This window comes from Saimiri boliviensis, chromosome 8 (genome assembly GCF_048565385.1).
Source record: "Saimiri boliviensis isolate mSaiBol1 chromosome 8, mSaiBol1.pri, whole genome shotgun sequence".
Lineage (NCBI taxonomy): Eukaryota > Metazoa > Chordata > Mammalia > Primates > Cebidae > Saimiri > Saimiri boliviensis.
Window position 1 is genome coordinate 33413115 of NC_133456.1, and position 15139 is coordinate 33428253.

Genomic DNA, 15139 nt, shown 5'->3' on the forward strand with positions numbered 1-15139 from the left:
ATAATATAATTATACACATATAATCTTTTGAATAAATAAGGTCAGCCTTCCAGTCAGCATTCAGCCCAGCAGATACTCTTTTCTATGATAAATCCCAGTAATTGTCTAAAATTTTCCATTTATATTAAGGCAGTTACAAATGCCATTGTGGAAAAAGAATCTATTTAATATATTTGCTGTACCGCAGAGGGTAATTGCAAAATGGGATTTTCTTAGACGCTATTTACTGCAGATTAGATTTGATATATTATTTAGGTTAGGATATAAAGACTTGTGAAGTGAGAAGGAGTTATTTAAGTTGGAAATTATATTAATGCCAGAACAGTCTCATTTGTAAGATAGGGCTAATGTGCCTACCTCATAGGGTCATTTTGAAGATGAGTTAAGATAATATTATTTGAAAAACTTCAGAACACTATACAAATACATACAGACTCTCATTATCATTAAATATATGTATCATTTTGATACAGTATTAACTTTGAGTTTTTCATCCTTTACCTTGAGGATGTTGCTAACAATAATTATTGTCCTTTAATTCATCTAAAGAGACTGATGTGTAAACTTTACTTGCTTTTCCAAATAAAGATGTGATTGGTTGTTTACAGCACTGTCAATGTTTATTCAAGTCTACTTCTTAGATTTCATGTCTCTCCAAGCTTCTGCTTTAAAGGCTTTTCTTTCTTAGAGCCTTGTAAACAAGACTTGCTGTCAGGCAGTGTTTTTTTCCGCCAGCAATCCACAGCTCTGCCACTATATTTGAAGTTTGGCTTCAGTGGATCTTTGAAGACTGACTTCATCCTCCCGGCTTGCATAGGTCCCTCTCCACCTCATCACATAGCTGCTGCACAGGAATCTTGCTGTCAGTCTGTCTCTGCACATGCCCTGTCTGGCCAAGCTGCATGGCTAGAAGCATCCCTTCCAGGCTGATACCACTGTCTTGCGGACAAAATATCAATAAATTTGAGCAGTCAGAAATTTGCTCCCATCTGAAGTAAATGATCTTGGTGACACCTGGAAGGTAAAGTTGTGCTATAGCAGAGAGTTGTTTTTGTTTTTCTCTTTGGGCTGGAGTTGTTGTTTTTTTTTTTTTTTTTTTTTTTTTTTTTTTTTTTTTTAATTGCAACAACTTCTGATACATTTCTGCTGGAGAGCTGGCTGGCTGCTTCCCCTCATGCCAGGGTGAGGTTCTGTTTTTCCCTCTGGTAAATCTTTAACAATAATAGCTTATTTCTTCAGGTCTGTGGCCTTCAGATATATATATTTTTTTCCCTCAACATCTCATTTCCTCTTCTCATCTTCAGATGAACTTTAATCTTACCTTTCATTCCATAAGGAAGACTTGACTTACCTGTAAGCTAATATTTCCAACTCCAAACAGGCTGCACTCCATCCGAACACAGGTGCTCTTTTTGACAGTTTTGACAGTGAGAAACACCTCCTTATTAGCTAAGCAGCTGCAGTTAGGCCCTGCATTTGTCTCCCTTTCAGAATTGCATTAGGTATATTGCTCCACAAATAGTGCCGCTTCCAGAGGATGCTACCTTTTTATAGATGGCCAGTGTGTGAAAATATTGGGTAACATTTTTTGGAGTAATCTAGAAGCCCTATAGCTGTGCTTCTCAAAGGGGAGTCCTAGCTGCAAGGGCATCATCTGGAATCTGTTACAAATTCAAATCATCAGACTGTATCAAAGGCCAGTAAAATCAGAAACTCTGGAAAAAAGGAACAGTAATCTGGCTTAATAGGCCCTCAAGGTGATTCTGATAAACACCAACATTAGAGAACCATTGCCCTATGGGATGAGGTACAATGAAACCTTAATTAGCTATGGTGTTGATGTTAAATGAATACTCCCTATGCTAGATATTTATGTATCTAAGAACAAATATGAAGAAAGTCATTGTGGAACAGTATACTCATTTTTTCACTCCATAGTCCAGATGTTGAATGTTTTCTAGGTGATAGGAATGATATATTTTTCTCTATCGCAGAAATTTGAGAGAAAAGTAACCCTAATTGCTAGAACAAATGTCCCTACAGTATACAAGGGGCTGAAAACAATGGTAGTGTTTGTCTCATCCATGATTCAACGGAGTTTCAGGTCAACAAGCAGCCCTTGATTCTCACAGTCACTCGTGAGTCAGGCTACTGATGTTCCTGGTAAATATAACACGTGACTTATAAATTTGTCCTAGGAATCTGTATATCAGAATGAGTAAACAGAGTGCTACTTTATGGTAAATTCTGGTAGTGCTGTATCTCATCTCTGGTTGCATTCAACTGGTTAAACTAAATCACGTGGTTAAGCCTCAGAGCCATGAACACTGGGAAATGTGGCCCAGCTGTGTTCCAGGCAGAAGAGGAAACAGATTGGTAAATAGCAGTCTCTGCCACAAGTAACACCTGTTTTCCACATGCATTTGATGTTCTCATTAGAGAATTTTACTTACAAATTATAGACATTTTTATATCAGAAATCTAGAAAAAATAGTTATTATTCTGTTATACTCCCCAATATGGATACAGTTTCTACGTGACATAGAAGCCAAGATGTTCCCCTACAGAAAGGAAGTGGAAACTTTCCAAAGCAGAACGTGTGTCACTGAGTACTAATTCTATTCTGTCCCTTCTGTATGTCTTAATTTGGACTCCTGATACCTAGTTTCTGACACCTGCACATTGAATTGAATTTATATGTGTCATAGCACACCTTAAAGCTCATTTCCTGTTATCCGAGATATAATACTCAGAAATCTCAATTTTTCTAAACTATAAAAATTGGAATAAGAGTTGAGAGACCTGGGAAACTTTGTGCTCATCAGATAGGTACCTTGCCTCTCTGAACAGGAATGCCTTTTTCTTTGAAACAGTGGAGTTAGAGTAGATAATTTTGATAGTTTCTTCTGGTGCTAAGATGCTATAATAGAATGAAATTGCTTACATATAATGTACCTGAAATTATTTGTCAATAAACTTTACTGAATACCAGCTATGTCCAAGATGTTGCATTAAGTGCTAGGCAAAACATTGGACAAAACTAACTGCCTTCAAGAAGCTCATGATCTATTTGTGAAGGAGATAAATATAATAGCAGATAATTATTAAGTAGTACAATATATAAGTTGATTTATGAGTTTAAAAAACTGATACAGTGAAATTTTAAAAAAACAGAATATTGAGGAAATTAATGATGTCCATTAATTAAAATATTAAAGTTATTTTGTTCTTGTTTATCTTTCACATATCCTTTACTTACTAAACATGATTGACTCACATAAGTCACCGGTATATGTGAGAAAGAAATTCAGTGTTTTTTTTTTTTTTTCTTAAAACACCTGTATGATAAATAATGATTCTTCAATAAATTCTATTATCCTATTTTAAAAAAATCAACTCTAATTTCAGTGAAGCCCAGGTACTCCATTTGGGTTAATTTAAACTGGCAACATGAAAAAAGAAAATTTGGAAGGTTCTCAAATAGGATTAACAGAGGTTCATTTTGTGTCGTATTTTCTGCTTTATATGGATGCTGATATGTTCTCAGAATAAATTTATAACAGCGATAGAAAATGGAATGACTATTGATTGTTTTTTAGTTACCCAAACTAATTGTCATATAAAGCTTTGTAAATCTTTTAAAATGAGGATGGGTGTAAATTAAAAACGAATTAAAGCAGAGGCTTATAAAGACACTGTCTCCCCTTCACTGGGTTACATATTTTTGTTACATATTAGGAAGATATCTTGATCTCCTTCCCAATGAACAAAGGCCTACACACAAAAATTTATTTCATTGCTAATAGCCTGTTTATATTTTTCAAAAGTAAATACTTTCTTTTTCTGAAAAGTAAATACAACTATTTTAACAAAGAAAGATTTAAAAAAAAAACCCTCAGGAAGAAAGTACCATGCAGAGTCAACAGGGCTGATCTGTTTTCTGCAGCCTCCATCCTTACTGTTAACAAGCCTTTTGTCTTTGAAGACACTAAACATCTGGGATCTAAGTACTGACACCTATTAGTTACAGTGGTTTCCTTTTACCTTTCTAAACTGTATGATAGATAGACCTCCAGGAATCCTGCAAATTTAGACCCTTAATTGACCAAACGAATGTCTGTCTCTCTTTTTCAATCTAAATCAAAAAGGAGTTTGCTCCTAAGAGGTGAGATGATACACAGTGGAAAAAATATTTCAGCTGCAACTCCACTGGTAACTGTCAATGTGACCTTATAATCTCCCCCCAATTTATTCCCCAAATAGCTGCCAAAGTGACTTTCTAAAACCCATATCCATCTATCCTTCCTTCTTTAAAAAAAAAAAAAAATCTCTGAAAAGACGGGAGGATAAAGTCAGCATTGTCAGGTTGGATATCTGAGGCTCCTTCTCTTCCTTGCGTGTTTTCTCTCCACTCTTTCCTACACCCTTTAAACTGTAGCAATTATGAAGATGTCCCATTACACTGGCAGTGCCCGCTCTGTCATCTTAGTTTTGAAGTCCTTGTGCTTGCTGCCTGTTCTGGTTGCAAATTTGTTGTCTTAAGATGCACTTCAGTAGTACCACTGACTTCCATGTAGCCTCCAGGCCCAATCAATCCCTCTGTTCATTAACTTAGCAAACATTCATTGAGCTTTTGCCATACACTAGGAGCTGTTCTGTACACCGGGTAGTGAACAAGGCTTTTATTTTCTCTGCATCTCACCATAAAAGGTAGTGGGATAGACAGCAAGCAAGTAAGATTATTTGCAGCCATGAAGAAAATAAAACAGAATTATGAATGCATATTGTTATATGAGACTCAGCACACTGAGTTCTCCTGGAATTCAGCAGTCATGTGCTCTTTATCATTGTTCCCACATTCTTTCTGCCCCAGTTTAAACATTTAAACATGGTATGTGATACACTGACCTCACTGAATACATCTGGATGAATGAATGAATGATTAATCTCTTTAGTTATTTGTGCCATGATTTCTTCATCTAAAAAATTAAGGAATTGAAGTGAGTACTAAAGTCCCATGCCTTCTGGGATTTTAGATGTGGGTATTCTAATTTTCTGCTATTTTATTCAATTATAGCCTAATATATAAAATACATGAATATTATTTTGATATTTATTATATCGAGTACTAAGTCACAAGTAAAGTTCATAGGATCTTTAAAATACTTTTAAAATCCAAGATGGCAGCTGAAAAAGTATCAGAAGACTATTTTTGGCGATCTTGCAGAGTTGACTTTTTCAGATTTACCAGTAGTACCTATGTAACTCTTTTGGAATCTATTTGTGAAGCATTTTGAATGCTATGTGACTATATTTAAAAAAAGTGAAATGAACTAGAAATCGTAATTTATATTTGACAGAAGTATTAGAATTTAACATATTTAAAAAACATTTTGTAATCATTAAAAAACCAAATTCAATTAAAAAACTGGGAAATGTTATTTTTATAAAAATGCATTAAATCACATTTTTCATTAAAATCATTTATACATTTTGAATACAAAGAGAAAAATAGAAGGAAAAAGATAGTAAAATGGCAGCAGAAATTAATTAACTGAAAACAGAAGGAGTGTAGAGAATCCTTGGATAAAATCAGCAATAATAGACACATGTCTGGTAATTTCAATAAAAACTAGAAAATATGCAAAATCAAGAATGATAAAGGTACTATAATTATTGATATGGAGATTAAAAACTATGTAAAATTTACTTTGTGAAGCCCATTTTGGTACATTTGAAAATCTTAACAAATTGGATGAGTTTCTTAGAAAAATATAATGATAAGATATTGTCTGTGTGAGCAGAGGGGAGAGCGGCCACCGCCGCTGCCGCTTCCACCACAGAAATCAAGATGACTACCAGCTGGTGCGAAAATTAGGCCGAGGTAAATACAGTGAAGTATTTGAAGCTATCAACATCACAAATAATGAAAAAGTTGTTGTTAAAATTCTCAAGCCAGTAAAAAAGAAGAAAATTAAGCGTGAAATAAAGATTTTGGAGAATTTGAGAGGAGGTCCCAACATCATCACACTGGCAGACATTGTAAAAGACCCTGTGTCACGAACCCCCGCCTTGGTTTTTGAACACGTAAACAACACAGACTTCAAGCAATTGTACCAGACATTAACAGACTACGATATTCGATTTTACATGTATGAGATTCTGAAGGCCCTGGATTATTGTCACAGCATGGGAATTATGCATAGAGATGTGAAGCCCCATAATGTCATGATTGATCATGAGCACAGAAAGCTTCGACTAATAGACTGGGGTTTGGCTGAGTTTTATCATCCTGGCCAAGAATATAATGTCCGAGTGGCTTCCCGATACTTCAAAGGTCCTGAGCTACTTGTAGACTATCAGATGTATGATTATAGCTTGGATATGTGGAGTTTGGGTTGTATGCTGGCAAGTATGATCTTTCGGAAGGAGCCATTTTTCCATGGACATGACAATTATGATCAGTTGGTGAGGATAGCCAAAGTTCTGGGGACAGAAGATTTATATGACTATATTGACAAATACAACATTGAATTAGACCCACGTTTCAATGATATCTTGGGCAGACACTCTCGAAAGCGATGGGAACGCTTTGTCCACAGTGAAAATCAGCATCTTGTCAGCCCTGAGGCCTTGGATTTCCTGGACAAACTGCTGCGATATGACCACCAGTCACGGCTTACTGCAAGAGAGGCCATGGAGCACCCCTATTTCTACACTGTTGTGAAGGACCAGGCTCGAATGGGTTCGTCTAGCATGGCAGGGGGCAGCACGCCTGTCAGCAGCGCCAATATGATGTCAGGGATTTCTTCAGTGCCAACCCCTTCACCCCTTGGACCTCTGGCAGGCTCACCAGTGATTGCTGCTGCCAACACCCTTGGGATGCCTGTTCCAGCTGCCGCTGGCGCTCAGCAGTAACAGCTCTGTCTCCTGATGCCTGAGCAGAGGTGGGGGAGTCCACCCTCCTTGATGCAGCTTGCGCCTGGCGGGGAGGGGTGAAACACTTCAGAAGCACCGTGTCTGAACCGTTGCTTGTGGATTTATAGTAGTTCAGTCATAAAAAAAAAATTATAATAAAAAAAAAAAAAATATAATGATAAAAATTCACTTAAAGATTGAGTTAATAAATATGGAAAAATAGAAAATAAAGTAATGAAGAATTATCCCTTAAAAGGCTCTTGCCCTGCATGGTTTTATAGGCAGATTACTTGAAAATTCAAAGGTGAAGTTAATTCTCATATTAACTTTTTTAAAGCCCAGAAAATTAAAATTGTAGGAAAAACAAAGCCCTGCTAACTTACTGTTATGAAGTTACATAACCACAATATCAAAACTTAACAAAAATAACAAACTACTGCATGATTTCACTTATATGTGGAATCTTAAAACCTTAGGCTGTAAGAAGCAGAGAGAAGAATGGTGATTACCGAGGCTGGGGTTAGGAGTGGGAGAGCTGGGGAGATGTGCGTCAAAAGATACAGGATGTCAGTCAGATAAGAGGAATAATTTCAAGTTTATTGTATAATATGATGACTTGTGGTTTTGAAATTACTAAGAGTGCATTTTAAATGTTCTCACTGTAAAAACTGACCAGTACGTCAAATAGGCTTATGTTGATTAACTTGATTTAGCCATTCTAGCATATATAAATATTTCAAAGCATCTTGTTTTGCATGACAAATACATGCAATTTGTATTTGTCAATTAAAGTAAATAAACAAAATAGCAAATAAATAAACAAACCACAGAGATACAAAACTCTGAAATAAAACAGTTCAATGTCATCAATATATAAATATAACGTATATTATTATGAAGACAAGCTTATTCTAGGTATGTATAATTTAATACAGATAATTGTCTTATGTAATTATTTGGTCAAAGAATAAAACTGTATGCTCACCTCAACAAATCTTCGAAAGGATGTTTGATGCCATTTAAAATATATTATTGTTAAATTCTTTTTTATGAGTTAAAGAAAATCAATAGATAACATTTCTCTGTAAAATGAGAACCTAGGAGCAATTTTATTAAATGAGAAACAAGCTGCAGATGGCTACTATCAGAAACTTTGTTTAGGTGTATTTCAGGAAATAAAGTAAGGCATGAAGTTTAGTGAACTGTAAAGAAAGAGACAAAAATTATTTTTGTTTATATAAAAGCTGACTACATGGAAATCCTAAGAAAATCTACAACAATAACAGTATCACCAAGGCATCACTTGAACTAATAATAAAAATGTTTAGATATTTGACTTTATATCAATTAAATATTTAAAAATCAATACTTTCAGTTTTATAAGATGAAAAGTTATGGAGATAGTTGGTAGTGATGATTGTACAACATTATGAATATATATTTACTGCTACTGAACAGTACATTTAAAAATGATTAAGATGGTAAACTTTATATGTGTATATTATCACAAAAAAGTTGGAAAAAATCAATAATTTCTACACAACAGAAAAGCAGATAAAAAATATAAAGAAAAATAAAATGTATCTTTGAATACGGCAATGGACTTTAAGTAGAATGTCATAATTTCTATAAAAAAAATTACAACACGTAGTAGATGACCTGTCTTTTCATCTTTATAATTGTTGACATGCTATTATTTCACAAATATTATAAATATATCAATTCTTTCCAAGTTAATTTACAAATATTATGCCTCTTCCAACCAAATTTATGAATAATAATTTCTAGAACTTTTCATAATTATTCTAAAGTAAATTAATGATTTGGAATAATAAAATAAAACGATAACTAACACTCACATAGTACTTAACATGTCATAGGCAACCTCCTATGCTTTAGGTATATTAACTCACTCATTCCTCACCAAAATTCTATGAGATAGAATCAGTTGTCCTGTCCCTCAGTATCCTTCCTTGGAAGATTGATTCCAGAACTTCTCACCCCCAGTCCAAAATCTGTAGGAACTCAAATTCCTTATAAAAAATGGTGTCATATTTGCATAAAACATATGTACATCCTTCCATATACTTTAAAACATCTCTAGATTACTTATGATACCTAATACAATGTTAATCTTTTATAAATTGTCATTAAATTGTAGTTTATTAATATTATTTTTATTGCGTTTTTTTCCTAAGTATTTTCAGTTGCAGTTGTCAGAATCTGTGGATGTGGAACTACTGATATGCAGAGGCAACTGTACTCTCATTAATCCCTATTTACAGTTAAGGAAAGTGAGCATTCTATGATTTGCCCAAAATTACGTAACCAATAAATGTCTATATATTGAAGCCAGTATGAACACAGGCATTCTTGGCTCCAGAGTTCATATTTTTAACCTCATTATTCTATACTTCCTTACAAAATAACAACAGCAAAAATAAATATATTGTTGGTAGTAGTAGTAGTATTAATATATGTAATAGCACTATAGAAGGCATAAAAATCTATAGATAGGACATTGAGAAAGAAATATAGCTCATCTATTAACTGTGGTGTTTAAGAATGAATGATTTGATACAGGTGGCATTACAAATGAATAAGAAAAAATTATTGAAATTGAGCAAGTTATTCAAGGATTGTTCAGTGATCATTTGAAATGTTAGTTCCCTATTTTATAGCGAATACATTTCAAATAAAATAGGAATTAAAAAATAAAGTATGGCTAAGTATTGGCTTTCCTGAAATGAAAATATTTCCAAAGTATTAAATTTTTAATTTAGAAAAATGTCCTAATGGAAAAAAATACACATTCATAAAACTAGCAAATCCTTCGGAATAAAAATAAAATACTTGAATATTAATATAGAGTTTGAAATCCCATAATAAGAAAAGCAGTAAAAGATGAATAGGCAGTTTACAAAATATAGATGGATAATAGCAATGTTTAAAATTTAAATTTTACTATCAAAAAATTAAGTAAATTTACCAAGTTAAGAATTAAATTAAATATTTAGCACTCTAGAGCATAGTATAGCGTTTCAAGTATGAAATTCAGAGCCAATCTTCCATCAGTTTATTCACTGCATCAACTTAGGCCAATTTTTAATATTTTCCTACTCATTGATCTCCGAACATGCAGAATAAATAAAGCCATCTCCCTGCTTCAGTTCTCAGTGCTACCACATACTCTCTTCAAAGGCAGCATCTACCTGTTCTTGGTTCTAATCCCATCTAATTTGAGGTATGTGAAAGAACGTTGCACTATTCATTTGAAGATCTGACTGTAAATCCTAGCCCTCTGCTTACTACTTAAGTATTCTGACCAGATCACATCACTTTCTTGTTTAGAATAGATGACATTGAATTGGACTAGATTAGATCAATGATTTATAAACACATTTCTGAAGATCCCAGGTATTTATTGGTAATGACTTGATGGCTCCTGCGAAGGGTAGGAGTGGACTCAAGGAGAAATCCTAGAAAAGGAATTCCAGCCCTCAACACTTGTTTTGATCTGCCAGTGATGAATTATAATAACAATTGTTGCTATTACCAGGGTTGTCAAGAGGAAGCATAGTATGGCATCACATGTGTAAAAGTTGATTCAAAGTCCATCTCTTCCTGTAAACTCTTCACAAGTTGCGGTCTTTAACTAAATCACATAAGTGGTAAGATCTTGTTTCACAAGAAGGTATTATTCACATCTTCCCTGTGGTACCTTCCACCAGGCTTTGTGTGGCTAAAGCGCTATAAAATAAGAAAGAGGAGTAGATTAATATACATTCCTTTGACCTGGCTTCATTTTCCTTTCACTTCTTACTTCTTTCCTGCTTTTGCTAAACAAGCTAACAAACACAAGCAAAAAGTCTGCCAATTTATTGTTTCTAAAGGAGTTACTCTTTGTTACTGTTTCTTTTCAAGAGCCATGTTACTCAGCTTCATTCTTGCTTTACAAAATTTCCCACTGCTTATTGCTAATGTTTGATTCTCCTGTCTCTGACAGACCACTACCACCGCCACATCATTTGTCCTTTACTTAGACACTAGGTTAAAGTTCAGGAATGAGAGCTTTGATTTTTTTGAAATTTCTATTGTGAGAACTCATTACTATTGATTTCAGTTCTCTGAAAAGTGATGCTAATAGATATGTTTCAGAATTGAGATGTGATCTAGTTGTTACACAGTTAATTAAGGTAGCATGATTATAATGTAAATTGTAAAATGTTGCCAAACTGCATATTTGTAAATTAATGATCCATGGTGCCCAACTGTATCCTTAAAATGTATGAATACTTTATTTGATTTTTCTAATAATGTTATCTTGAGACTCAAGCTGAATTCACAACTGTTTTTAATGTGGTGCCCCTCACAAGGTTTCTCTTTTGCTAGATTTCCTACAGATCTAGGTGCCTCTAGGCTGACTGTCAGTCCAGGTGATTGTGTAGGTTGTGTGGAGGCTCATGATCTCCTGCATATCTTAACAGTACGGTTGCTCCTGGAGCAGAATGATTGGCATACAGCAATTCCTCAATGACTACAACTAGGACCTCTGAATGCATTTACCATCTGTTGAACAGAGATAGTATTTCAGGACATCGGAATGTATTTAATAACTTCTTCAAGATTCTTTCTTGATTTCCCATGGTAATCACTGAAAATATTGAATAAAATTGGTCCCTAGAAAGGGATCCATCAATCCTACAAGAACAAGCCATGCTATCCTCTGAAATGGACATCCTGTAGAAGCTTATGATACTTATTTAGGAGTTTATTAATCTTATTTTAACATGAATATGAGGGTCATCAAATATTTTTCTCGCTTATTTCAATGGCTAAGTAATCAAAGAATGCTTTGTACTATAATAGTGGTTAACTGATGATTTCTAAAATCCTATTTTGTTAAAAATATATTAGCAACAACTGCAAATATGTCAGTTTAAGCAAAGACCACAGGAACTTACTGGGGCTTTTTTCTGCTTCCTTTTTGAAACATTAAATACTAAAGAAAAGCACATGTTGGAATATTAGTAAGTGCTACATATTCTAGCTGAAGCATCCCAGCAGATAGAGAAATTTATCAAAGTCTTTTTGACTGATCTCAACAGATTTTGGCAAATTTGAGGCACCGAGCAAGATTTTTACTTTAAAACTGTGTACCATCATTGTCCAGAGTCCGTAAGGTTAATGCTTGTAGGAGGGGTCTCTTAGCACTATTAATGTCTTTCCTATGTATCAGATTGATCTGAAGATTGTAAAAATATGTCAATCTAAAGCAAATTTGTGTGCTTTGTGTTAAAATTCAGAGTATAATGTGACCAAAGAGATGGTGCTTCAGTGAATTGCTGTACACATTAACAATGGATTTTATCATGTTCATTTTCAAAAGTGAATTATATAGGCATGTTCATGACATTTCAGAGAATTTTAAGCAGCTGCTTTTCAATTTTATTTAGCCTTAAGGATATGATTGCATTGCAGACAACTCAGACGTAACTGCCTAGAGCTGGTGCGGAAAGTTCCTGGGATCATAAGATGAAGAGCAAAGTGTGAAAATGTGACTTAATAGGGATATCTCAAAGGATACAGTCAGGTGTATTGATGAGCCTAGAATGTGGGCACCACCTCAAATATTTGAATTGACCTGGTGTATGTATGAATGCATAATGGTGATTATGTGGTTAGCGGAATGCACTGGGGTAGAGGTTGATCACCACTTAGCCAGTGTTTGGAGGTTTCCTAATCTGAGGCCTGGAATGGAATGGTCAAATGAATCTGCATATTATAGAGCATTTTAGTTTAACCTCTCTTGGGGTGATGAACCAAACCCTAATATCTGAACATTAGGACTATCTCTGTAGAAAAATGCACGTTTACAATGTGAGACACCAAAACCCCTAACGGTTAATGAAATAATAGATATGAAACATTGGGCTCATGGTAATGGTATTAGCAAGGTTTCTCTAATAACAGATTCATAGATGGTGAAACGTAAATAAGGAGGCAGAGCAGATAGAGGACCTAATTTCTTCTCTGTCTCTCCCAAATAATGTTCTAGGTGGGTGGTTATAGGAGGCCAGTGTGATTTGGGGTCCTACTAACAGGAAGAATGGATTGTCTCTCATCACTCTTTTTTATTCAGTATCTAGCCTGTGGGCCACATAATCCACATCTTAATCACAGACTCTAACTTTCATGTTGCCATGTATAATATCTGGGATACAAATGTAGAATTTCTAACTAAGACATAGAGTCTAAGAACATTTCCGTTTGGGATTTACAAACAATATTAAGGTTCTGCATAGGGAATAGAAGCTTTGCAGCCAAGGAGCTTTCTAAGCTGCAGCAGCTTGACCCTGATTTGTCACAAAGACTCGGACTCCTATATTTACATTCAATCTAAGGCATGTTATAGAACCTCATAAAGTTTAGTATAATTTGTTTTTCTAGTCTGCAGGCATCTGTGTATTATTTTATCAATATGATTTGGTTCCATGTTGGGATTATACACTAGAACTTTGAAGTTTATACTTCTTATTTCTAAATATGAGGCAATACAATTTCTGAAGTAAAGAGACTACATATTAGGGAGATTTTATTAAAAAAGAAGCATTTTAATTATTTTTTATTATTGAATATTTTTAAAGCACATTCGTTACTTGGAATTTCAGTCAAGTTAAAAATTTCCCAAGACCTATCAACTCAAAACCGTTACATTTTAAAGTTAACCGTGAAGCTTCTTCCCAAATTAGAAAGTATGATAGCAATTCTATGTCTTATAGGATTAATTTTAAAGCAAATATTTCCAGACTTTCCAAATAAATAAGAGTTCAAATTCTTGTTTTTCTAATATATTAGAAGAAAATGAATGTTATCCACTGACTAAGGAAAGGAAGATATAGGACATAGCCTCCTCCCATCCCAGTTAGTCCATGTGTCAGTGATGTCATAGCTAGTCAAATCTTAGGTGAAAGATTCTGTTCAACCCAGACTCAATTAAGAATGCATTCCTCCTTGTTTTGTTAAAAAGTGTAGAAAGAGTGGGAAAAGCTATCAGATGAGAGCTTGCAAGTTTGTGCACCTCCCAGTTTTTCTGGAGTAAACTACAGTTAGGAAGGAGATTCTTGGACAGGTTTTCAATCAACTGCACTTTTCCCATGTGTCTACCCCAAGTGGGTGAGAGACTGCATAAGAGAGAGATAACTGGCCTCAAGATATAGTTGGTTTCCTTTCACATAAACACTTATAAAGAAATCTCGTGGTATTTGATTGGAGTCACCCCCTGCATATTTGCAGTTTATGAGACAAATCCTCCTCTGAATTTTCTCCACTGCTTCACATTAGGATACTAGGAATTAGTTTCTTGTTCTCACAACACTGAAGTGTCCCCACAATGGTAGTTATGAAAACAGCACTACTTAATAATGTTTTTGATCGAATGATCCAAGGGGAGCCATGGATGCATATTGCTTGACTTTGTTATTTTCAAACCCTTAGGCAAGAAGCTATTTGTTTCAACATTTAGGCAAGACCATGCTAAATGCAGAGTACAGAGTAGAAATCCCAATTTGCCAATTCAGATAGCATTTACCTAGAGAAAATATTGGAATACTTTAATCTATCTCAAGGCATTTAAGCAAGGTAATGTACACTCTAGTGACGCTTTATATTTCTTCTTCTCTCAGGAGAAATTGTGGGTCCATTGACTAGATTCTGAGGAGAGATCTGAATTGCTTTTAAAGCAAAATATACTTAGGAAAGTGGAGGAATTATGCACAAAAGAATATGGGATGTGGAAAAGCTGCTTCTTCCTATGTTTTCTGATTTAATCCCTCTCCTCATGTAGCCCATTGTGACTATATATTTATTTATACATGGTCTTCCTTCTACTTACAGTGCAGCCCCCTTTTCTTCCTTTGACAACTTCTAGACATCTTGTTGGTCTTTATCTCTGTGTGGAGAAGCCTTTTCTGAACCTGTACTGTTCAATTTATGTTTTCTCCTACTATTCTGTTTTCATTTTGTGGGCTGCTTTTCCTTTGTAAGGCTTACTACTCTTTGTAATTTTAGACTTATTTCTGTACCCATTGACTTGACACTTGTTTTCTAACCACTCGATTTCCTGTCTTCACCAGGACTGCTATCTGTACTACCTAGCAAAGACACATTTCCTTTTTAATAATAGTGTTCTGCATCAGTCAGGGTTCTCCAGAGGGGCAGA

General features: G+C 34.7%; 1 long non-coding RNA gene and 1 pseudogene across 1 annotated transcript in view; both read left to right on the plus strand.

Annotated features, from left to right (window-relative positions):
- The window catches only part of LOC141585361 (uncharacterized), a 381268-nt gene that overhangs the window by 15835 nt on the left and 350294 nt on the right, over nucleotides 1-15139 (plus strand). The window lies entirely within an intron of this gene.
- On the plus strand, nucleotides 6058-7103 carry LOC101030232 (casein kinase II subunit alpha pseudogene; annotated as a pseudogene).